The sequence below is a fragment of the Mixophyes fleayi genome, chromosome 1 (assembly GCF_038048845.1).
Source record: "Mixophyes fleayi isolate aMixFle1 chromosome 1, aMixFle1.hap1, whole genome shotgun sequence".
NCBI lineage: Eukaryota > Metazoa > Chordata > Amphibia > Anura > Limnodynastidae > Mixophyes > Mixophyes fleayi.
The window spans coordinates 352,732,945-352,756,228 of record NC_134402.1 but is presented as its reverse complement, the minus strand read 5'-3'; the positions used below and the strand labels follow the sequence as shown (position 1 = coordinate 352,756,228).

The 23,284-nt window shown below is 38.9% G+C and overlaps 10 non-coding genes across 10 annotated transcripts; all 10 read left to right on the top strand.

Moving 5' to 3' along the window:
- Nucleotides 1-1,097: 1,097 nt before the first annotated feature.
- TRNAD-GUC (transfer RNA aspartic acid (anticodon GUC)) lies at nucleotides 1,098-1,169 on the top strand. The gene has a single exon. It is a non-coding gene; the product is annotated as a tRNA-Asp (tRNA).
- A 1,974-nt stretch (nucleotides 1,170-3,143) lies between these two features.
- TRNAD-GUC (transfer RNA aspartic acid (anticodon GUC)) lies at nucleotides 3,144-3,215 on the top strand. Its single transcript has one exon. It is a non-coding gene; the product is annotated as a tRNA-Asp (tRNA).
- A 4,020-nt stretch (nucleotides 3,216-7,235) lies between these two features.
- On the top strand, nucleotides 7,236-7,307 carry TRNAD-GUC (transfer RNA aspartic acid (anticodon GUC)). The gene has a single exon. It is a non-coding gene; the product is annotated as a tRNA-Asp (tRNA).
- Nucleotides 7,308-11,327: 4,020 nt separating this feature from the next.
- TRNAD-GUC (transfer RNA aspartic acid (anticodon GUC)) lies at nucleotides 11,328-11,399 on the top strand. Its single transcript has one exon. It is a non-coding gene; the product is annotated as a tRNA-Asp (tRNA).
- A 1,974-nt stretch (nucleotides 11,400-13,373) lies between these two features.
- Nucleotides 13,374-13,445, top strand: TRNAD-GUC (transfer RNA aspartic acid (anticodon GUC)). The gene has a single exon. It is a non-coding gene; the product is annotated as a tRNA-Asp (tRNA).
- Nucleotides 13,446-15,419: 1,974 nt separating this feature from the next.
- TRNAD-GUC (transfer RNA aspartic acid (anticodon GUC)) lies at nucleotides 15,420-15,491 on the top strand. The gene has a single exon. It is a non-coding gene; the product is annotated as a tRNA-Asp (tRNA).
- A 1,974-nt stretch (nucleotides 15,492-17,465) lies between these two features.
- Nucleotides 17,466-17,537, top strand: TRNAD-GUC (transfer RNA aspartic acid (anticodon GUC)). Its single transcript has one exon. It is a non-coding gene; the product is annotated as a tRNA-Asp (tRNA).
- Nucleotides 17,538-19,511: 1,974 nt separating this feature from the next.
- TRNAD-GUC (transfer RNA aspartic acid (anticodon GUC)) lies at nucleotides 19,512-19,583 on the top strand. Its single transcript has one exon. It is a non-coding gene; the product is annotated as a tRNA-Asp (tRNA).
- A 1,514-nt stretch (nucleotides 19,584-21,097) lies between these two features.
- TRNAD-GUC (transfer RNA aspartic acid (anticodon GUC)) lies at nucleotides 21,098-21,169 on the top strand. The gene has a single exon. It is a non-coding gene; the product is annotated as a tRNA-Asp (tRNA).
- Nucleotides 21,170-23,143: 1,974 nt separating this feature from the next.
- TRNAD-GUC (transfer RNA aspartic acid (anticodon GUC)) lies at nucleotides 23,144-23,215 on the top strand. The gene has a single exon. It is a non-coding gene; the product is annotated as a tRNA-Asp (tRNA).
- The last annotated feature ends 69 nt before the right edge of the window (nucleotides 23,216-23,284 follow it).

Genomic DNA, 23,284 nt, shown 5'->3' with positions numbered 1-23,284 from the left:
TTTTCCTTTTCTAGGACACCACAAATATAATATCCTGGGTTGTTTTAAGAGATCTGTAGGCCCGATACACCACATTAGTGGGCCCTGTTCTCAGGGACGTTCCTGGTCAGGTGCCTTCTGAAACTATCCTCTTGCCATGTCCTGGTCCACTTTTATGAGATCAAAATTTTGGACTCATTCCACCACTTTTATGAGCACATTTTTATTAGCAATTTAGTTCCGGGAGGAAATGGGTTTTGCTAAATTCTTTTGGACTTTCCCCAGGATCTTGATCACCTGCATAGACAAAGAATTGGCATCGGAAGCATCAGAATTAGAGGAAAAGAAAAATGATTTTGCATGTCTGCTGTAAATACAAAAGAAAGTTATAGACCCAGCACATGATTGGAAACTCTTATTATAGGCAAACTCAGCCCAAGGTACATATTTTGGCCAATATAAGCGATTCTCTGGCACATGACACTTTACTTATTGATTCCAAATTTGGTTTACTTATTCTGCCTGTCCATCGTAACATAAAGAAAAAAATGCAGTCTGGCGCCAAGGAGATTGCAAAACGCCTTGTACAATTTGGAGATAAACCGTGTACCTCTATCAAAGACAATATTCCCTGTTATTCCATGCAACCTTAAAATATGGGTGTTAAATACATTGGCTAATTTCCGAGCTGAATGCACCCGAGAAAGCAGAAGAAGTAGAGTCGCTTTTACTGAAACGGACAACGTTAAATCAAATGATAGATCTACCGATGGACACTGGCAAATCAACTATAAAAATCATTATAAATGTTACTTTATGCATAGGAAGAACTCACTGCCAGGATGAATTGGCAGAGCTTCCGTGCAGCTAGTCCATAGATTATCGGGATTGGGAGAGTGAGAAAATGATAACTAGAGCAATGTCTCAAATAAATTGACTTTGTGCATGTTGTACAATAATAAGCATAGATTTTGACGCTTGCAAAAGAGTAGGCCACCAGATGGATCCATTAATGATTTCAATAGTTTTCATAAGCATGCAAGTCACTAGAAATATTAATGTATACGTAGCAAAAAAACGTCTTCTAGGACGTAATGGCGGAGGGGTTGTGCAGCTAATCCTCGTTAGTATAGTGGTAAGTATCCCCGCCTGTCACGCGGGAGACCGGGGTTCGATTCCCCGACGGGGAGGCCTTTGTGCTTTTATTTCTCCAGTATAGATACATAGCAAAAAAGCAATAAAAGTACCTTAAGGCTATGCAACAACTCAAATCTATTAAAAAGGAATTGAGTACATCGGAAAAAAACACACGCATGCAGAAAAGTGGAATAGCCCACGTGGATAAAAACACACAAATCAATAAAAATATTATTGAATACATAGAAAAACATCATCAATTGAAAAGAAATAGAATCTTAGAGAAGACTGATAAAATACATTAGCAGCCATTAAAAATATCATTCACCTATCCCCCTTGATAAGTTCAATAAAGCATATAGAGCACTCAGTCTCCAGTTAAGAACATTTACATAACTACCAGGCCCTGTTTTATAATGTTTGACCACGTTTCCCCTGCCGCTCTCTGTGTTATCCCTTACCACCAGCAATTTAGCTCTCCATCTGTCCAAGCCCTTTATGCATCCCATCTATACCAAATGAACACATGGAATGTGTACAACCCTTATTGAGCCCATAGTTGAATGTTTATATCTTGTAAATAATAAAAAGCTAAAATATATATGAAAAAGAATGATGCACTGGGCGTTGCCTCTGTATCCCTGCTGCCTTATTCCTTTGCCTTTATAGCTCTTCCATAAGTCAGGGTTTGATAATCATTCATCTATACATATAACTTCTATTATCGCAACCGTGGCATTCTTTTATGTCCCCCAGCAGCAAAAACCAGTGAGTAACCCCCTCCCATAAATACTTGGAACACATGTCAAAGATTACGGCATTTATAAACCCCCCATTATTACTGTTTCCAATTGTCTGAAGGCAGCACACTGTTCTAGGGGAGGTTTAGTCCATCGGTGCAAGCCAACTTTGGAATTAAAAGAACAAACATTTTCCTTTTCTAGGACACCACAAATATAATATCCTGGGTTGTTTTAAGAGATCTGTAGGCCCGATACACCACATTAGTGGGCCCTGTTCTCAGGGACGTTCCTGGTCAGGTGCCTTCTGAAACTATCCTCTTGCCATGTCCTGGTCCACTTTTATGAGATCAAAATTTTGGACTCATTCCACCACTTTTATGAGCACATTTTTATTAGCAATTTAGTTCCGGGAGGAAATGGGTTTTGCTAAATTCTTTTGGACTTTCCCCAGGATCTTGATCACCTGCATAGACAAAGAATTGGCATCGGAAGCATCAGAATTAGAGGAAAAGAAAAATGATTTTGCATGTCTGCTGTAAATACAAAAGAAAGTTATAGACCCAGCACATGATTGGAAACTCTTATTATAGGCAAACTCAGCCCAAGGTACATATTTTGGCCAATATAAGCGATTCTCTGGCACATGACACTTTACTTATTGATTCCAAATTTGGTTTACTTATTCTGCCTGTCCATCGTAACATAAAGAAAAAAATGCAGTCTGGCGCCAAGGAGATTGCAAAACGCCTTGTACAATTTGGAGATAAACCGTGTACCTCTATCAAAGACAATATTCCCTGTTATTCCATGCAACCTTAAAATATGGGTGTTAAATACATTGGCTAATTTCCGAGCTGAATGCACCCGAGAAAGCAGAAGAAGTAGAGTCGCTTTTACTGAAACGGACAACGTTAAATCAAATGATAGATCTACCGATGGACACTGGCAAATCAACTATAAAAATCATTATAAATGTTACTGTATGCATAGGAAGAACTCACTGCCAGGATGAATTGGCAGAGCTTCCGTGCAGCTAGTCCATAGATTATCGGGATTGGGAGAGTGAGAAAATGATAACTAGAGCAATGTCTCAAATAAATTGACTTTGTGCATGTTGTACAATAATAAGCATAGATTTTGACGCTTGCAAAAGAGTAGGCCACCAGATGGATCCATTAATGATTTCAATAGTTTTCATAAGCATGCAAGTCACTAGAAATATTAATGTATACGTAGCAAAAAAACGTCTTCTAGGACGTAATGGCGGAGGGGTTGTGCAGCTAATCCTCGTTAGTATAGTGGTAAGTATCCCCGCCTGTCACGCGGGAGACCGGGGTTCGATTCCCCGACGGGGAGGCCTTTGTGCTTTTATTTCTCCAGTATAGATACATAGCAAAAAAGCAATAAAAGTACCTTAAGGCTATGCAACAACTCAAATCTATTAAAAAGGAATTGAGTACATCGGAAAAAAACACACGCATGCAGAAAAGTGGAATAGCCCACGTGGATAAAAACACACAAATCAATAAAAATATTATTGAATACATAGAAAAACATCATCAATTGAAAAGAAATAGAATCTTAGAGAAGACTGATAAAATACATTAGCAGCCATTAAAAATATCATTCACCTATCCCCCTTGATAAGTTCAATAAAGCATATAGAGCACTCAGTCTCCAGTTAAGAACATTTACATAACTACCAGGCCCTGTTTTATAATGTTTGACCACGTTTCCCCTGCCGCTCTCTGTGTTATCCCTTACCACCAGCAATTTAGCTCTCCATCTGTCCAAGCCCTTTATGCATCCCATCTATACCAAATGAACACATGGAATGTGTACAACCCTTATTGAGCCCATAGTTGAATGTTTATATCTTGTAAATAATAAAAAGCTAAAATATATATGAAAAAGAATGATGCACTGGGCGTTGCCTCTGTATCCCTGCTGCCTTATTCCTTTGCCTTTATAGCTCTTCCATAAGTCAGGGTTTGATAATCATTCATCTATACATATAACTTCTATTATCGCAACCGTGGCATTCTTTTATGTCCCCCAGCAGCAAAAACCAGTGAGTAACCCCCTCCCATAAATACTTGGAACACATGTCAAAGATTACGGCATTTATAAACCCCCCATTATTACTGTTTCCAATTGTCTGAAGGCAGCACACTGTTCTAGGGGAGGTTTAGTCCATCGGTGCAAGCCAACTTTGGAATTAAAAGAACAAACATTTTCCTTTTCTAGGACACCACAAATATAATATCCTGGGTTGTTTTAAGAGATCTGTAGGCCCGATACACCACATTAGTGGGCCCTGTTCTCAGGGACGTTCCTGGTCAGGTGCCTTCTGAAACTATCCTCTTGCCATGTCCTGGTCCACTTTTATGAGATCAAAATTTTGGACTCATTCCACCACTTTTATGAGCACATTTTTATTAGCAATTTAGTTCCGGGAGGAAATGGGTTTTGCTAAATTCTTTTGGACTTTCCCCAGGATCTTGATCACCTGCATAGACAAAGAATTGGCATCGGAAGCATCAGAATTAGAGGAAAAGAAAAATGATTTTGCATGTCTGCTGTAAATACAAAAGAAAGTTATAGACCCAGCACATGATTGGAAACTCTTATTATAGGCAAACTCAGCCCAAGGTACATATTTTGGCCAATATAAGCGATTCTCTGGCACATGACACTTTACTTATTGATTCCAAATTTGGTTTACTTATTCTGCCTGTCCATCGTAACATAAAGAAAAAAATGCAGTCTGGCGCCAAGGAGATTGCAAAACGCCTTGTACAATTTGGAGATAAACCGTGTACCTCTATCAAAGACAATATTCCCTGTTATTCCATGCAACCTTAAAATATGGGTGTTAAATACATTGGCTAATTTCCGAGCTGAATGCACCCGAGAAAGCAGAAGAAGTAGAGTCGCTTTTACTGAAACGGACAACGTTAAATCAAATGATAGATCTACCGATGGACACTGGCAAATCAACTATAAAAATCATTATAAATGTTACTGTATGCATAGGAAGAACTCACTGCCAGGATGAATTGGCAGAGCTTCCGTGCAGCTAGTCCATAGATTATCGGGATTGGGAGAGTGAGAAAATGATAACTAGAGCAATGTCTCAAATAAATTGACTTTGTGCATGTTGTACAATAATAAGCATAGATTTTGACGCTTGCAAAAGAGTAGGCCACCAGATGGATCCATTAATGATTTCAATAGTTTTCATAAGCATGCAAGTCACTAGAAATATTAATGTATACGTAGCAAAAAAACGTCTTCTAGGACGTAATGGCGGAGGGGTTGTGCAGCTAATCCTCATTAGTATAGTGGTAAGTATCCCCGCCTGTCACGCGGGAGACCGGGGTTCGATTCCCCGACGGGGAGGCCTTTGTGCTTTTATTTCTCCAGTATAGATACATAGCAAAAAAGCAATAAAAGTACCTTAAGGCTATGCAACAACTCAAATCTATTAAAAAGGAATTGAGTACATCGGAAAAAAACACACGCATGCAGAAAAGTGGAATAGCCCACGTGGATAAAAACACACAAATCAATAAAAATATTATTGAATACATAGAAAAACATCATCAATTGAAAAGAAATAGAATCTTAGAGAAGACTGATAAAATACATTAGCAGCCATTAAAAATATCATTCACCTATCCCCCTTGATAAGTTCAATAAAGCATATAGAGCACTCAGTCTCCAGTTAAGAACATTTACATAACTACCAGGCCCTGTTTTATAATGTTTGACCACGTTTCCCCTGCCGCTCTCTGTGTTATCCCTTACCACCAGCAATTTAGCTCTCCATCTGTCCAAGCCCTTTATGCATCCCATCTATACCAAATGAACACATGGAATGTGTACAACCCTTATTGAGCCCATAGTTGAATGTTTATATCTTGTAAATAATAAAAAGCTAAAATATATATGAAAAAGAATGATGCACTGGGCGTTGCCTCTGTATCCCTGCTGCCTTATTCCTTTGCCTTTATAGCTCTTCCATAAGTCAGGGTTTGATAATCATTCATCTATACATATAACTTCTATTATCGCAACCGTGGCATTCTTTTATGTCCCCCAGCAGCAAAAACCAGTGAGTAACCCCCTCCCATAAATACTTGGAACACATGTCAAAGATTACGGCATTTATAAACCCCCCATTATTACTGTTTCCAATTGTCTGAAGGCAGCACACTGTTCTAGGGGAGGTTTAGTCCATCGGTGCAAGCCAACTTTGGAATTAAAAGAACAAACATTTTCCTTTTCTAGGACACCACAAATATAATATCCTGGGTTGTTTTAAGAGATCTGTAGGCCCGATACACCACATTAGTGGGCCCTGTTCTCAGGGACGTTCCTGGTCAGGTGCCTTCTGAAACTATCCTCTTGCCATGTCCTGGTCCACTTTTATGAGATCAAAATTTTGGACTCATTCCACCACTTTTATGAGCACATTTTTATTAGCAATTTAGTTCCGGGAGGAAATGGGTTTTGCTAAATTCTTTTGGACTTTCCCCAGGATCTTGATCACCTGCATAGACAAAGAATTGGCATCGGAAGCATCAGAATTAGAGGAAAAGAAAAATGATTTTGCATGTCTGCTGTAAATACAAAAGAAAGTTATAGACCCAGCACATGATTGGAAACTCTTATTATAGGCAAACTCAGCCCAAGGTACATATTTTGGCCAATATAAGCGATTCTCTGGCACATGACACTTTACTTATTGATTCCAAATTTGGTTTACTTATTCTGCCTGTCCATCGTAACATAAAGAAAAAAATGCAGTCTGGCGCCAAGGAGATTGCAAAACGCCTTGTACAATTTGGAGATAAACCGTGTACCTCTATCAAAGACAATATTCCCTGTTATTCCATGCAACCTTAAAATATGGGTGTTAAATACATTGGCTAATTTCCGAGCTGAATGCACCCGAGAAAGCAGAAGAAGTAGAGTCGCTTTTACTGAAACGGACAACGTTAAATCAAATGATAGATCTACCGATGGACACTGGCAAATCAACTATAAAAATCATTATAAATGTTACTGTATGCATAGGAAGAACTCACTGCCAGGATGAATTGGCAGAGCTTCCGTGCAGCTAGTCCATAGATTATCGGGATTGGGAGAGTGAGAAAATGATAACTAGAGCAATGTCTCAAATAAATTGACTTTGTGCATGTTGTACAATAATAAGCATAGATTTTGACGCTTGCAAAAGAGTAGGCCACCAGATGGATCCATTAATGATTTCAATAGTTTTCATAAGCATGCAAGTCACTAGAAATATTAATGTATACGTAGCAAAAAAACGTCTTCTAGGACGTAATGGCGGAGGGGTTGTGCAGCTAATCCTCGTTAGTATAGTGGTAAGTATCCCCGCCTGTCACGCGGGAGACCGGGGTTCGATTCCCCGACGGGGAGGCCTTTGTGCTTTTATTTCTCCAGTATAGATACATAGCAAAAAAGCAATAAAAGTACCTTAAGGCTATGCAACAACTCAAATCTATTAAAAAGGAATTGAGTACATCGGAAAAAAACACACGCATGCAGAAAAGTGGAATAGCCCACGTGGATAAAAACACACAAATCAATAAAAATATTATTGAATACATAGAAAAACATCATCAATTGAAAAGAAATAGAATCTTAGAGAAGACTGATAAAATACATTAGCAGCCATTAAAAATATCATTCACCTATCCCCCTTGATAAGTTCAATAAAGCATATAGAGCACTCAGTCTCCAGTTAAGAACATTTACATAACTACCAGGCCCTGTTTTATAATGTTTGACCACGTTTCCCCTGCCGCTCTCTGTGTTATCCCTTACCACCAGCAATTTAGCTCTCCATCTGTCCAAGCCCTTTATGCATCCCATCTATACCAAATGAACACATGGAATGTGTACAACCCTTATTGAGCCCATAGTTGAATGTTTATATCTTGTAAATAATAAAAAGCTAAAATATATATGAAAAAGAATGATGCACTGGGCGTTGCCTCTGTATCCCTGCTGCCTTATTCCTTTGCCTTTATAGCTCTTCCATAAGTCAGGGTTTGATAATCATTCATCTATACATATAACTTCTATTATCGCAACCGTGGCATTCTTTTATGTCCCCCAGCAGCAAAAACCAGTGAGTAACCCCCTCCCATAAATACTTGGAACACATGTCAAAGATTACGGCATTTATAAACCCCCCATTATTACTGTTTCCAATTGTCTGAAGGCAGCACACTGTTCTAGGGGAGGTTTAGTCCATCGGTGCAAGCCAACTTTGGAATTAAAAGAACAAACATTTTCCTTTTCTAGGACACCACAAATATAATATCCTGGGTTGTTTTAAGAGATCTGTAGGCCCGATACACCACATTAGTGGGCCCTGTTCTCAGGGACGTTCCTGGTCAGGTGCCTTCTGAAACTATCCTCTTGCCATGTCCTGGTCCACTTTTATGAGATCAAAATTTTGGACTCATTCCACCACTTTTATGAGCACATTTTTATTAGCAATTTAGTTCCGGGAGGAAATGGGTTTTGCTAAATTCTTTTGGACTTTCCCCAGGATCTTGATCACCTGCATAGACAAAGAATTGGCATCGGAAGCATCAGAATTAGAGGAAAAGAAAAATGATTTTGCATGTCTGCTGTAAATACAAAAGAAAGTTATAGACCCAGCACATGATTGGAAACTCTTATTATAGGCAAACTCAGCCCAAGGTACATATTTTGGCCAATATAAGCGATTCTCTGGCACATGACACTTTACTTATTGATTCCAAATTTGGTTTACTTATTCTGCCTGTCCATCGTAACATAAAGAAAAAAATGCAGTCTGGCGCCAAGGAGATTGCAAAACGCCTTGTACAATTTGGAGATAAACCGTGTACCTCTATCAAAGACAATATTCCCTGTTATTCCATGCAACCTTAAAATATGGGTGTTAAATACATTGGCTAATTTCCGAGCTGAATGCACCCGAGAAAGCAGAAGAAGTAGAGTCGCTTTTACTGAAACGGACAACGTTAAATCAAATGATAGATCTACCGATGGACACTGGCAAATCAACTATAAAAATCATTATAAATGTTACTGTATGCATAGGAAGAACTCACTGCCAGGATGAATTGGCAGAGCTTCCGTGCAGCTAGTCCATAGATTATCGGGATTGGGAGAGTGAGAAAATGATAACTAGAGCAATGTCTCAAATAAATTGACTTTGTGCATGTTGTACAATAATAAGCATAGATTTTGACGCTTGCAAAAGAGTAGGCCACCAGATGGATCCATTAATGATTTCAATAGTTTTCATAAGCATGCAAGTCACTAGAAATATTAATGTATACGTAGCAAAAAAACGTCTTCTAGGACGTAATGGCGGAGGGGTTGTGCAGCTAATCCTCATTAGTATAGTGGTAAGTATCCCCGCCTGTCACGCAGGAGACCGGGGTTCGATTCCCCGACGGGGAGGCCTTTGTGCTTTTATTTCTCCAGTATAGATACATAGCAAAAAAGCAATAAAAGTACCTTAAGGCTATGCAACAACTCAAATCTATAAAAAAGGAATTGAGTACATCGGAAAAAAACACACGCATGCAGAAAAGTGGAATAGCCCACGTGGATAAAAACACACAAATCAATAAAAATATTATTGAATACATAGAAAAACATCATCAATTGAAAAGAAATAGAATCTTAGAGAAGACTGATAAAATACATTAGCAGCCATTAAAAATATCATTCACCTATCCCCCTTGATAAGTTCAATAAAGCATATAGAGCACTCAGTCTCCAGTTAAGAACATTTACATAACTACCAGGCCCTGTTTTATAATGTTTGACCACGTTTCCCCTGCCGCTCTCTGTGTTATCCCTTACCACCAGCAATTTAGCTCTCCATCTGTCCAAGCCCTTTATGCATCCCATCTATACCAAATGAACACATGGAATGTGTACAACCCTTATTGAGCCCATAGTTGAATGTTTATATCTTGTAAATAATAAAAAGCTAAAATATATATGAAAAAGAATGATGCACTGGGCGTTGCCTCTGTATCCCTGCTGCCTTATTCCTTTGCCTTTATAGCTCTTCCATAAGTCAGGGTTTGATAATCATTCATCTATACATATAACTTCTATTATCGCAACCGTGGCATTCTTTTATGTCCCCCAGCAGCAAAAACCAGTGAGTAACCCCCTCCCATAAATACTTGGAACACATGTCAAAGATTACGGCATTTATAAACCCCCCATTATTACTGTTTCCAATTGTCTGAAGGCAGCACACTGTTCTAGGGGAGGTTTAGTCCATCGGTGCAAGCCAACTTTGGAATTAAAAGAACAAACATTTTCCTTTTCTAGGACACCACAAATATAATATCCTGGGTTGTTTTAAGAGATCTGTAGGCCCGATACACCACATTAGTGGGCCCTGTTCTCAGGGACGTTCCTGGTCAGGTGCCTTCTGAAACTATCCTCTTGCCATGTCCTGGTCCACTTTTATGAGATCAAAATTTTGGACTCATTCCACCACTTTTATGAGCACATTTTTATTAGCAATTTAGTTCCGGGAGGAAATGGGTTTTGCTAAATTCTTTTGGACTTTCCCCAGGATCTTGATCACCTGCATAGACAAAGAATTGGCATCGGAAGCATCAGAATTAGAGGAAAAGAAAAATGATTTTGCATGTCTGCTGTAAATACAAAAGAAAGTTATAGACCCAGCACATGATTGGAAACTCTTATTATAGGCAAACTCAGCCCAAGGTACATATTTTGGCCAATATAAGCGATTCTCTGGCACATGACACTTTACTTATTGATTCCAAATTTGGTTTACTTATTCTGCCTGTCCATCGTAACATAAAGAAAAAAATGCAGTCTGGCGCCAAGGAGATTGCAAAACGCCTTGTACAATTTGGAGATAAACCGTGTACCTCTATCAAAGACAATATTCCCTGTTATTCCATGCAACCTTAAAATATGGGTGTTAAATACATTGGCTAATTTCCGAGCTGAATGCACCCGAGAAAGCAGAAGAAGTAGAGTCGCTTTTACTGAAACGGACAACGTTAAATCAAATGATAGATCTACCGATGGACACTGGCAAATCAACTATAAAAATCATTATAAATGTTACTGTATGCATAGGAAGAACTCACTGCCAGGATGAATTGGCAGAGCTTCCGTGCAGCTAGTCCATAGATTATCGGGATTGGGAGAGTGAGAAAATGATAACTAGAGCAATGTCTCAAATAAATTGACTTTGTGCATGTTGTACAATAATAAGCATAGATTTTGACGCTTGCAAAAGAGTAGGCCACCAGATGGATCCATTAATGATTTCAATAGTTTTCATAAGCATGCAAGTCACTAGAAATATTAATGTATACGTAGCAAAAAAACGTCTTCTAGGACGTAATGGCGGAGGGGTTGTGCAGCTAATCCTCGTTAGTATAGTGGTAAGTATCCCCGCCTGTCACGCGGGAGACCGGGGTTCGATTCCCCGACGGGGAGGCCTTTGTGCTTTTATTTCTCCAGTATAGATACATAGCAAAAAAGCAATAAAAGTACCTTAAGGCTATGCAACAACTCAAATCTATTAAAAAGGAATTGAGTACATCGGAAAAAAACACACGCATGCAGAAAAGTGGAATAGCCCACGTGGATAAAAACACACAAATCAATAAAAATATTATTGAATACATAGAAAAACATCATCAATTGAAAAGAAATAGAATCTTAGAGAAGACTGATAAAATACATTAGCAGCCATTAAAAATATCATTCACCTATCCCCCTTGATAAGTTCAATAAAGCATATAGAGCACTCAGTCTCCAGTTAAGAACATTTACATAACTACCAGGCCCTGTTTTATAATGTTTGACCACGTTTCCCCTGCCGCTCTCTGTGTTATCCCTTACCACCAGCAATTTAGCTCTCCATCTGTCCAAGCCCTTTATGCATCCCATCTATACCAAATGAACACATGGAATGTGTACAACCCTTATTGAGCCCATAGTTGAATGTTTATATCTTGTAAATAATAAAAAGCTAAAATATATATGAAAAAGAATGATGCACTGGGCGTTGCCTCTGTATCCCTGCTGCCTTATTCCTTTGCCTTTATAGCTCTTCCATAAGTCAGGGTTTGATAATCATTCATCTATACATATAACTTCTATTATCGCAACCGTGGCATTCTTTTATGTCCCCCAGCAGCAAAAACCAGTGAGTAACCCCCTCCCATAAATACTTGGAACACATGTCAAAGATTACGGCATTTATAAACCCCCCATTATTACTGTTTCCAATTGTCTGAAGGCAGCACACTGTTCTAGGGGAGGTTTAGTCCATCGGTGCAAGCCAACTTTGGAATTAAAAGAACAAACATTTTCCTTTTCTAGGACACCACAAATATAATATCCTGGGTTGTTTTAAGAGATCTGTAGGCCCGATACACCACATTAGTGGGCCCTGTTCTCAGGGACGTTCCTGGTCAGGTGCCTTCTGAAACTATCCTCTTGCCATGTCCTGGTCCACTTTTATGAGATCAAAATTTTGGACTCATTCCACCACTTTTATGAGCACATTTTTATTAGCAATTTAGTTCCGGGAGGAAATGGGTTTTGCTAAATTCTTTTGGACTTTCCCCAGGATCTTGATCACCTGCATAGACAAAGAATTGGCATCGGAAGCATCAGAATTAGAGGAAAAGAAAAATGATTTTGCATGTCTGCTGTAAATACAAAAGAAAGTTATAGACCCAGCACATGATTGGAAACTCTTATTATAGGCAAACTCAGCCCAAGGTACATATTTTGGCCAATATAAGCGATTCTCTGGCACATGACACTTTACTTATTGATTCCAAATTTGGTTTACTTATTCTGCCTGTCCATCGTAACATAAAGAAAAAAATGCAGTCTGGCGCCAAGGAGATTGCAAAACGCCTTGTACAATTTGGAGATAAACCGTGTACCTCTATCAAAGACAATATTCCCTGTTATTCCATGCAACCTTAAAATATGGGTGTTAAATACATTGGCTAATTTCCGAGCTGAATGCACCCGAGAAAGCAGAAGAAGTAGAGTCGCTTTTACTGAAACGGACAACGTTAAATCAAATGATAGATCTACCGATGGACACTGGCAAATCAACTATAAAAATCATTATAAATGTTACTGTATGCATAGGAAGAACTCACTGCCAGGATGAATTGGCAGAGCTTCCGTGCAGCTAGTCCATAGATTATCGGGATTGGGAGAGTGAGAAAATGATAACTAGAGCAATGTCTCAAATAAATTGACTTTGTGCATGTTGTACAATAATAAGCATAGATTTTGACGCTTGCAAAAGAGTAGGCCACCAGATGGATCCATTAATGATTTCAATAGTTTTCATAAGCATGCAAGTCACTAGAAATATTAATGTATACGTAGCAAAAAAATGTCTTCTAGGACGTAATGGCGGAGGGGTTGTGCAGTTAATCCTCGTTAGTATAGTGGTAAGTATCCCCGCCTGTCACGTGGGAGACCGGGGTTCGATTCCCCGACGGGGAGGCCTTTGTGCTTTTATTTCTCCAGTATAGATACATAGCAAAAAAGCAATAAAAGTACCTTAAGGCTATGCAACAACTCAAATCTATTAAAAAGGAATTGAGTACATCGGAAAAAAACACACGCATGCAGAAAAGTGGAATAGCCCACGTGGATAAAAACACACAAATCAATAAAAATATTATTGAATACATAGAAAAACATCATCAATTGAAAAGAAATAGAATCTTAGAGAAGACTGATAAAATACATTAGCAGCCATTAAAAATATCATTCACCTATCCCCCTTGATAAGTTCAATAAAGCATATAGAGCACTCAGTCTCCAGTTAAGAACATTTACATAACTACCAGGCCCTGTTTTATAATGTTTGACCACGTTTCCCCTGCCGCTCTCTGTGTTATCCCTTACCACCAGCAATTTAGCTCTCCATCTGTCCAAGCCCTTTATGCATCCCATCTATACCAAATGAACACATGGAATGTGTACAACCCTTATTGAGCCCATAGTTGAATGTTTATATCTTGTAAATAATAAAAAGCTAAAATATATATGAAAAAGAATGATGCACTGGGCGTTGCCTCTGTATCCCTGCTGCCTTATTCCTTTGCCTTTATAGCTCTTCCATAAGTCAGGGTTTGATAATCATTCATCTATACATATAACTTCTATTATCGCAACCGTGGCATTCTTTTATGTCCCCCAGCAGCAAAAACCAGTGAGTAACCCCCTCCCATAAATACTTGGAACACATGTCAAAGATTACGGCATTTATAAACCCCCCATTATTACTGTTTCCAATTGTCTGAAGGCAGCACACTGTTCTAGGGGAGGTTTAGTCCATCGGTGCAAGCCAACTTTGGAATTAAAAGAACAAACATTTTCCTTTTCTAGGACACCACAAATATAATATCCTGGGTTGTTTTAAGAGATCTGTAGGCCCGATACACCACATTAGTGGGCCCTGTTCTCAGGGACGTTCCTGGTCAGGTGCCTTCTGAAACTATCCTCTTGCCATGTCCTGGTCCACTTTTATGAGATCAAAATTTTGGACTCATTCCACCACTTTTATGAGCACATTTTTATTAGCAATTTAGTTCCGGGAGGAAATGGGTTTTGCTAAATTCTTTTGGACTTTCCCCAGGATCTTGATCACCTGCATAGACAAAGAATTGGCATCGGAAGCATCAGAATTAGAGGAAAAGAAAAATGATTTTGCATGTCTGCTGTAAATACAAAAGAAAGTTATAGACCCAGCACATGATTGGAAACTCTTATTATAGGCAAACTCAGCCCAAGGTACATATTTTGGCCAATATAAGCGATTCTCTGGCACATGACACTTTACTTATTGATTCCAAATTTGGTTTACTTATTCTGCCTGTCCATCGTAACATAAAGAAAAAAATGCAGTCTGGCGCCAAGGAGATTGCAAAACGCCTTGTACAATTTGGAGATAAACCGTGTACCTCTATCAAAGACAATATTCCCTGTTATTCCATGCAACCTTAAAATATGGGTGTTAAATACATTGGCTAATTTCCGAGCTGAATGCACCCGAGAAAGCAGAAGAAGTAGAGTCGCTTTTACTGAAACGGACAACGTTAAATCAAATGATAGATCTACCGATGGACACTGGCAAATCAACTATAAAAATCATTATAAATGTTACTGTATGCATAGGAAGAACTCACTGCCAGGATGAATTGGCAGAGCTTCCGTGCAGCTAGTCCATAGATTATCGGGATTGGGAGAGTGAGAAAATGATAACTAGAGCAATGTCTCAAATAAATTGACTTTGTGCATGTTGTACAATAATAAGCATAGATTTTGACGCTTGCAAAAGAGTAGGCCACCAGATGGATCCATTAATGATTTCAATAGTTTTCATAAGCATGCAAGTCACTAGAAATATTAATGTATACGTAGCAAAAAAACGTCTTCTAGGACGTAATGGCGGAGGAGTTGTGCAGCTAATCCTCGTTAGTATAGTGGTAAGTATCCCCGCCTGTCACGCGGGAGACCGGGGTTCGATTCCCCGACGGGGAGGCCTTTGTGCTTTTATTTCTCCAGTATAGATACATAGCAAAAAAGCAATAAAAGTACCTTAAGGCTATGCAACAACTCAAATCTATTAAAAAGGAATTGAGTACATCGGAAAAAAACACACGCATGCAGAAAAGTGGAATAGCCCACGTGGATAAAAACACACAAATCAATAAAAATATTATTGAATACATAGAAAAACATCATCAATTGAAAAGAAATAGAATCTTAGAGAAGACTGATAAAATACATTAGCAGCCATTAAAAATATCATTCACCTATCCCCCTTGATAAGTTCAATAAAGCATATAGAGCACTCAGTCTCCAGTTAAGAACATTTACATAACTACCAGGCCCTGTTTTATAATGTTTGACCACGTTTCCCCTGCCGCTCTCTGTGTTATCCCTTACCACCAGCAATTTAGCTCTCCATCTGTCCAAGCCCTTTATGCATCCCATCTATACCAAATGAACACATGGAATGTGTACAACCCTTATTGAGCCCATAGTTGAATGTTTATATCTTGTAAATAATAAAAAGCTAAAATATATATGAAAAAGAATGATGCACTGGGCGTTGCCTCTGTATCCCTGCTGCCTTATTCCTTTGCCTTTATAGCTCTTCCATAAGTCAGGGTTTGATAATCATTCATCTATACATATAACTTCTATTATCGCAACCGTGGCATTCTTTTATGTCCCCCAGCAGCAAAAACCAGTGAGTAACCCCCTCCCATAAATACTTGGAACACATGTCAAAGATTACGGCATTTATAAACCCCCCATTATTACTGTTTCCAATTGTCTGAAGGCAGCACACTGTTCTAGGGGAGGTTTAGTCCATCGGTGCAAGCCAACTTTGGAATTAAAAGAACAAACATTTTCCTTTTCTAGGACACCACAAATATAATATCCTGGGTTGTTTTAAGAGATCTGTAGGCCCGATACACCACATTAGTGGGCCCTGTTCTCAGGGACGTTCCTGGTCAGGTGCCTTCTGAAACTATCCTCTTGCCATGTCCTGGTCCACTTTTATGAGATCAAAATTTTGGACTCATTCCACCACTTTTATGAGCACATTTTTATTAGCAATTTAGTTCCGGGAGGAAATGGGTTTTGCTAAATTCTTTTGGACTTTCCCCAGGATCTTGATCACCTGCATAGACAAAGAATTGGCATCGGAAGCATCAGAATTAGAGGAAAAGAAAAATGATTTTGCATGTCTGCTGTAAATACAAAAGAAAGTTATAGACCCAGCACATGATTGGAAACTCTTATTATAGGCAAACTCAGCCCAAGGTACATATTTTGGCCAATATAAGCGATTCTCTGGCACATGACACTTTACTTATTGATTCCAAATTTGGTTTACTTATTCTGCCTGTCCATCGTAACATAAAGAAAAAAATGCAGTCTGGCGCCAAGGAGATTGCAAAACGCCTTGTACAATTTGGAGATAAACCGTGTACCTCTATCAAAGACAATATTCCCTGTTATTCCATGCAACCTTAAAATATGGGTGTTAAATACATTGGCTAATTTCCGAGCTGAATGCACCCGAGAAAGCAGAAGAAGTAGAGTCGCTTTTACTGAAACGGACAACGTTAAATCAAATGATAGATCTACCGATGGACACTGGCAAATCAACTATAAAAATCATTATAAATGTTACTGTATGCATAGGAAGAACTCACTGCCAGGATGAATTGGCAGAGCTTCCGTGCAGCTAGTCCATAGATTATCGGGATTGGGAGAGTGAGAAAATGATAACTAGAGCAATGTCTCAAATAAATTGACTTTGTGCATGTTGTACAATAATAAGCATAGATTTTGACGCTTGCAAAAGAGTAGGCCACCAGATGGATCCATTAATGATTTCAATAGTTTTCATAAGCATGCAAGTCACTAGAAATATTAATGTATACGTAGCAAAAAAACGTCTTCTAGGACGTAATGGCGGAGGGGTTGTGCAGCTAATCCTCGTTAGTATAGTGGTAAGTATCCCCGCCTGTCACGCGGGAGACCGGGGTTCGATTCCCCGACGGGGAGGCCTTTGTGCTTTTATTTCTCCAGTATAGATACATAGCAAAAAAGCAATAAAAGTACCTTAAGGCTATGCAACAACTCAAATCTATTAAAAAGGAATTGAGTACATCGGAAAAAAACACACGCATGCAGAAAAGTGGAATAGCCCACGTGGATAAAAACACACAAATCAATAAAAATATTATTGAATACATAGAAAAACATCATCAATTGAAAAGAAATAGAATCTTAGAGAAGACTGATAAAATACATTAGCAGCCATTAAAAATATCATTCACCTATCCCCCTTGATAAGTTCAATAAAGCATATAGAGCACTCAGTCTCCAGTTAAGAACATTTACATAACTACCAGGCCCTGTTTTATAATGTTTGACCACGTTTCCCCTGCCGCTCTCTGTGTTATCCCTTACCACCAGCAATTTAGCTCTCCATCTGTCCAAGCCCTTTATGCATCCCATCTATACCAAATGAACACATGGAATGTGTACAACCCTTATTGAGCCCATAGTTGAATGTTTATATCTTGTAAATAATAAAAAGCTAAAATATATATGAAAAAGAATGATGCACTGGGCGTTGCCTCTGTATCCCTGCTGCCTTATTCCTTTGCCTTTATAGCTCTTCCATAAGTCAGGGTTTGATAATCATTCATCTATACATATAACTTCTATTATCGCAACCGTGGCATTCTTTTATGTCCTCCAGCAGCAAAAACCAGTGAGTAACCCTCTCCCATAAATACTTGGAACACATGTCAAAGATTACGGCATTTATAAACCCCCCATTATTACTGTTTCCAATTGTCTGAAGGCAGCACACTGTTCTAGGGGAGGTTTAGTCCATCGGTGCAAGCCAACTTTGGAATTAAAAGAACAAACATTTTCCTTTTCTAGGACACCACAAATATAATATCATGGGTTGTTTTAAGAGATCTGTAGGCCCGATACACCACATTAGTGGGCCCTGTTCTCAGGGACGTTCCTGGTCAGGTGCCTTCTGAAACTATCCTCTTGCCATGTCCTGGTCCACTTTTATGAGATCAAAATTTTGGACTCATTCCACCACTTTTATGAGCACATTTTTATTAGCAATTTAGTTCCGGGAGGAAATGGGTTTTGCTAAATTCTTTTGGACTTTCCCCAGGATCTTGATCACCTGCATAGACAAAGAATTGGCATCGGAAGCATCAGAATTAGAGGAAAAGAAAAATGATTTTGCATGTCTGCTGTAAATACAAAAGAAAGTTATAGACCCAGCACATGATTGGAAACTCTTATTATAGGCAAACTCAGCCCAAGGTACATATTTTGGCCAATATAAGCGATTCTCTGGCACATGACACTTTACTTATTGATTCCAAATTTGGTTTACTTATTCTGCCTGTCCATCGTAACATAAAGAAAAAAATGCAGTCTGGCGCCAAGGAGATTGCAAAACGCCTTGTACAATTTGGAGATAAACCGTGTACCTCTATCAAAGACAATATTCCCTGTTATTCCATGCAACCTTAAAATATGGGTGTTAAATACATTGGCTAATTTCCGAGCTGAATGCACCCGAGAAAGCAGAAGAAGTAGAGTCGCTTTTACTGAAACGGACAACGTTAAATCAAATGATAGATCTACCGATGGACACTGGCAAATCAACTATAAAAATCATTATAAATGTTACTGTATGCATAGGAAGAACTCACTGCCAGGATGAATTGGCAGAGCTTCCGTGCAGCTAGTCCATAGATTATCGGGATTGGGAGAGTGAGAAAATGATAACTAGAGCAATGTCTCAAATAAATTGACTTTGTGCATGTTGTACAATAATAAGCATAGATTTTGACGCTTGCAAAAGAGTAGGCCACCAGATGGATCCATTAATGATTTCAATAGTTTTCATAAGCATGCAAGTCACTAGAAATATTAATGTATACGTAGCAAAAAAACGTCTTCTAGGACGTAATGGCGGAGGGGTTGTGCAGCTAATCCTCGTTAGTATAGTGGTAAGTATCCCCGCCTGTCACGCGGGAGACCGGGGTTTGATTCCCCGACGGGGAGGTCTTTGTGCTTTTATTTCTCCAGTATAGATACATAGCAAAAAAGCAATAAAAGTACCTTAAGGCTATGCAACAACTCAAATCTATTAAAAAGGAATTGAGTACATCGGAAAAAAACACACGCATGCAGAAAAGTGGAATAGCCCACGTGGATAAAAACACACAAATCAATAAAAATATTATTGAATACATAGAAAAACATCATCAATTGAAAAGAAATAGAATCTTAGAGAAGACTGATAAAATACATTAGCAGCCATTAAAAATATCATTCACCTATCCCCCTTGATAAGTTCAATAAAGCATATAGAGCACTCAGTCTCCAGTTAAGAACATTTACATAACTACCAGGCCCTGTTTTATAATGTTTGACCACGTTTCCCCTGCCGCTCTCTGTGTTATCCCTTACCACCAGCAATTTAGCTCTCCATCTGTCCAAGCCCTTTATGCATCCCATCTATACCAAATGAACACATGGAATGTGTACAACCCTTATTGAGCCCATAGTTGAATGTTTATATCTTGTAAATAATAAAAAGCTAAAATATATATGAAAAAGAATGATGCACTGGGCGTTGCCTCTGTATCCCTGCTGCCTTATTCCTTTGCCTTTATAGCTCTTCCATAAGTCAGGGTTTGATAATCATTCATCTATACATATAACTTCTATTATCGCAACCGTGGCATTCTTTTATGTCCTCCAGCAGCAAAAACCAGTGAGTAACCCTCTCCCATAAATACTTGGAACACATGTCAAAGATTACGGCATTTATAAACCCCCCATTATTACTGTTTCCAATTGTCTGAAGGCAGCACACTGTTCTAGGGGAGGTTTAGTCCATCGGTGCAAGCCAACTTTGGAATTAAAAGAACAAACATTTTCCTTTTCTAGGACACCACAAATATAATATCATGGGTTGTTTTAAGAGATCTGTAGGCCCGATACACCACATTAGTGGGCCCTGTTCTCAGGGACGTTCCTGGTCAGGTGCCTTCTGAAACTATCCTCTTGCCATGTCCTGGTCCACTTTTATGAGATCAAAATTTTGGACTCATTCCACCACTTTTATGAGCACTTTTCCGAGCTGAATGCACCCGAGAAAGCAGAAGAAGTAGAGTCGCTTTTACTGAAACGGACAACGTTAAATCAAATGATAGATCTACCGATGGACACTGGCAAATCAACTATAAAAATCATTATAAATGTTACTGTATGCATAGGAAGAACTCACTGCCAGGATGAATTGGCAGAGCTTCCATGCAGCTAGTCCATAGATTATCGGGATTGGGAGAGTGAGAAAATGATAACTAGAGCAATGTCTCAAATAAATTGACTTTGTGCATGTTGTACAATAATAAGCATAGATTTTGACGCTTGCAAAAGAGTAGGCCACCAGATGGATCCATTAATGATTTCAATAGTTTTCATAAGCATGCAAGTCACTAGAAATATTAATGTATACGTAGCAAAAAAACGTCTTCTAGGACGTAATGGCGGAGGGGTTGTGCAGCTAATCCTCGTTAGTATAGTGGTAAGTATCCCCGCCTGTCACGCGGGAGACCGGGGTTCGATTCCCCGACGGGGAGGCCTTTGTGCTTTTATTTCTCCAGTATAGATACATAGCAAAAAAGCAATAAAAGTACCTTAAGGCTATGCAACAACTCAAATCTATTAAAAAGGAATTGACTACATCGGAAAAAAACACACGCATGCAGAAAAGTGGAATAGCCCACGTGGATAAAAACACACAAATCAATAAAAATATTATTGAATACATAGAAAAACATCATCAATTGAAAAGAAATAGAATCTTAGAGAAGACTGATAAAATACATTAGCAGCCATTAAAAATATCATTCACCTATCCCCCTTGATAAGTTCAATAAAGCATATAGAGCACTCAGTCAACAGTTAAGAACATTTACATAACTACCAGGCCCTGTTTTATAATGTTTGACCACGTTTCCCCTGCCGCTCTCTGTGTTATCCCTTACCACCAGCAATTTAGCTCTCCATCTGTCCAAGCCCTTTATGCATCCCATCTATACCAAATGAACACATGGAATGTGTACAACCCTTATTGAGCCCATAGTTGAATGTTTATATCTTGTAAATAATAAAAAGCTAAAATATATATGAAAAAGAATGATGCACTGGGCGTTGCCTCTGTATCCCTGCTGCCTTATTCCTTTGCCTTTATAGCTCTTCCATAAGTCAGGGTTTGATAATCATTCATCTATACATATAACTTCTATTATCGCAACCGTGGCATTCTTTTATGTCCCCCAGCAGCAAAAACCAGTGAGTAACCCCCTCCCATAAATACTTGGAACACATGTCAAAGATTACGGCATTTATAAACCCCCCATTATTACTGTTTCCAATTGTCTGAAGGCAGCACACTGTTCTAGGGGAGGTTTAGTCCATCGGTGCAAGCCAACTTTGGAATTAAAAGAACAAACATTTTCCTTTTCTAGGACACCACAAATATAATATCCTGGGTTGTTTTAAGAGATCTGTAGGCCCGATACACCACATTAGTGGGCCCTGTTCTCAGGGACGTTCCTGGTCAGGTGCCTTCTGAAACTATCCTCTTGCCATGTCCTGGTCCACTTTTATGAGATCAAAATTTTGGACTCATTCCACCACTTTTATGAGCACATTTTTATTAGCAATTTAGTTCCGGGAGGAAATGGGTTTTGCTAAATTCTTTTGGACTTTCCCCAGGATCTTGATCACCTGCATAGACAAAGAATTGGCATCGGAAGCATCAGAATTAGAGGAAAAGAAAAATGATTTTGCATGTCTGCTGTAAATACAAAAGAAAGTTATAGACCCAGCACATGATTAGAAACTCTTATTATAGGCAAACTCAGCCCAAGGTACATATTTTGGCCAATATAAGCGATTCTCTGGCACATGACACTTTACTTATTGATTCCAAATTTGGTTTACTTATTCTGCCTGTCCATCGTAACATAAAGAAAAAAATGCAGTCTGGCGCCAAGGAGATTGCAAAACGCCTTGTACAATTTGGAGATAAACCGTGTACCTCTATCAAAGACAATATTCCCTGTTATTCCATGCAACCTTAAAATATGGGTGTTAAATACATTGGCTAATTTCCGAGCTGAATGCACCCGAGAAAGCAGAAGAAGTAGAGTCGCTTTTACTGAAACGGACAACGTTAAATCAAATGATAGATCTACCGATGGACACTGGCAAATCAACTATAAAAATCATTATAAATGTTACTGTATGCATAGGAAGAACTCACTGCCAGGATGAATTGGCAGAGCTTCCGTGCAGCTAGTCCATAGATTATCGGGATTGGGAGAGTGAGAAAATGATAACTAGAGCAATGTCTCAAATAAATTGACTTTGTGCATGTTGTACAATAATAAGCATAGATTTTGACGCTTGCAAAAGAGTAGGCCACCAGATGGATCCATTAATGATTTCAATAGTTTTCATAAGCATGCAAGTCACTAGAAATATTAATGTATACGTAGCAAAAAAACGTCTTCTAGGACGTAATGGCGGAGGGGTTGTGCAGCTAATCCTCGTTAGTATAGTGGTAAGTATCCCCGCCTGTCACGCGGGAGACCGGGGTTCGATTCCCCGACGGGGAGGCCTTTGTGCTTTTATTTCTCCAGTATAGATACATAGCAAAAAAGCAATAAAAGTACCTTAAGGCTATG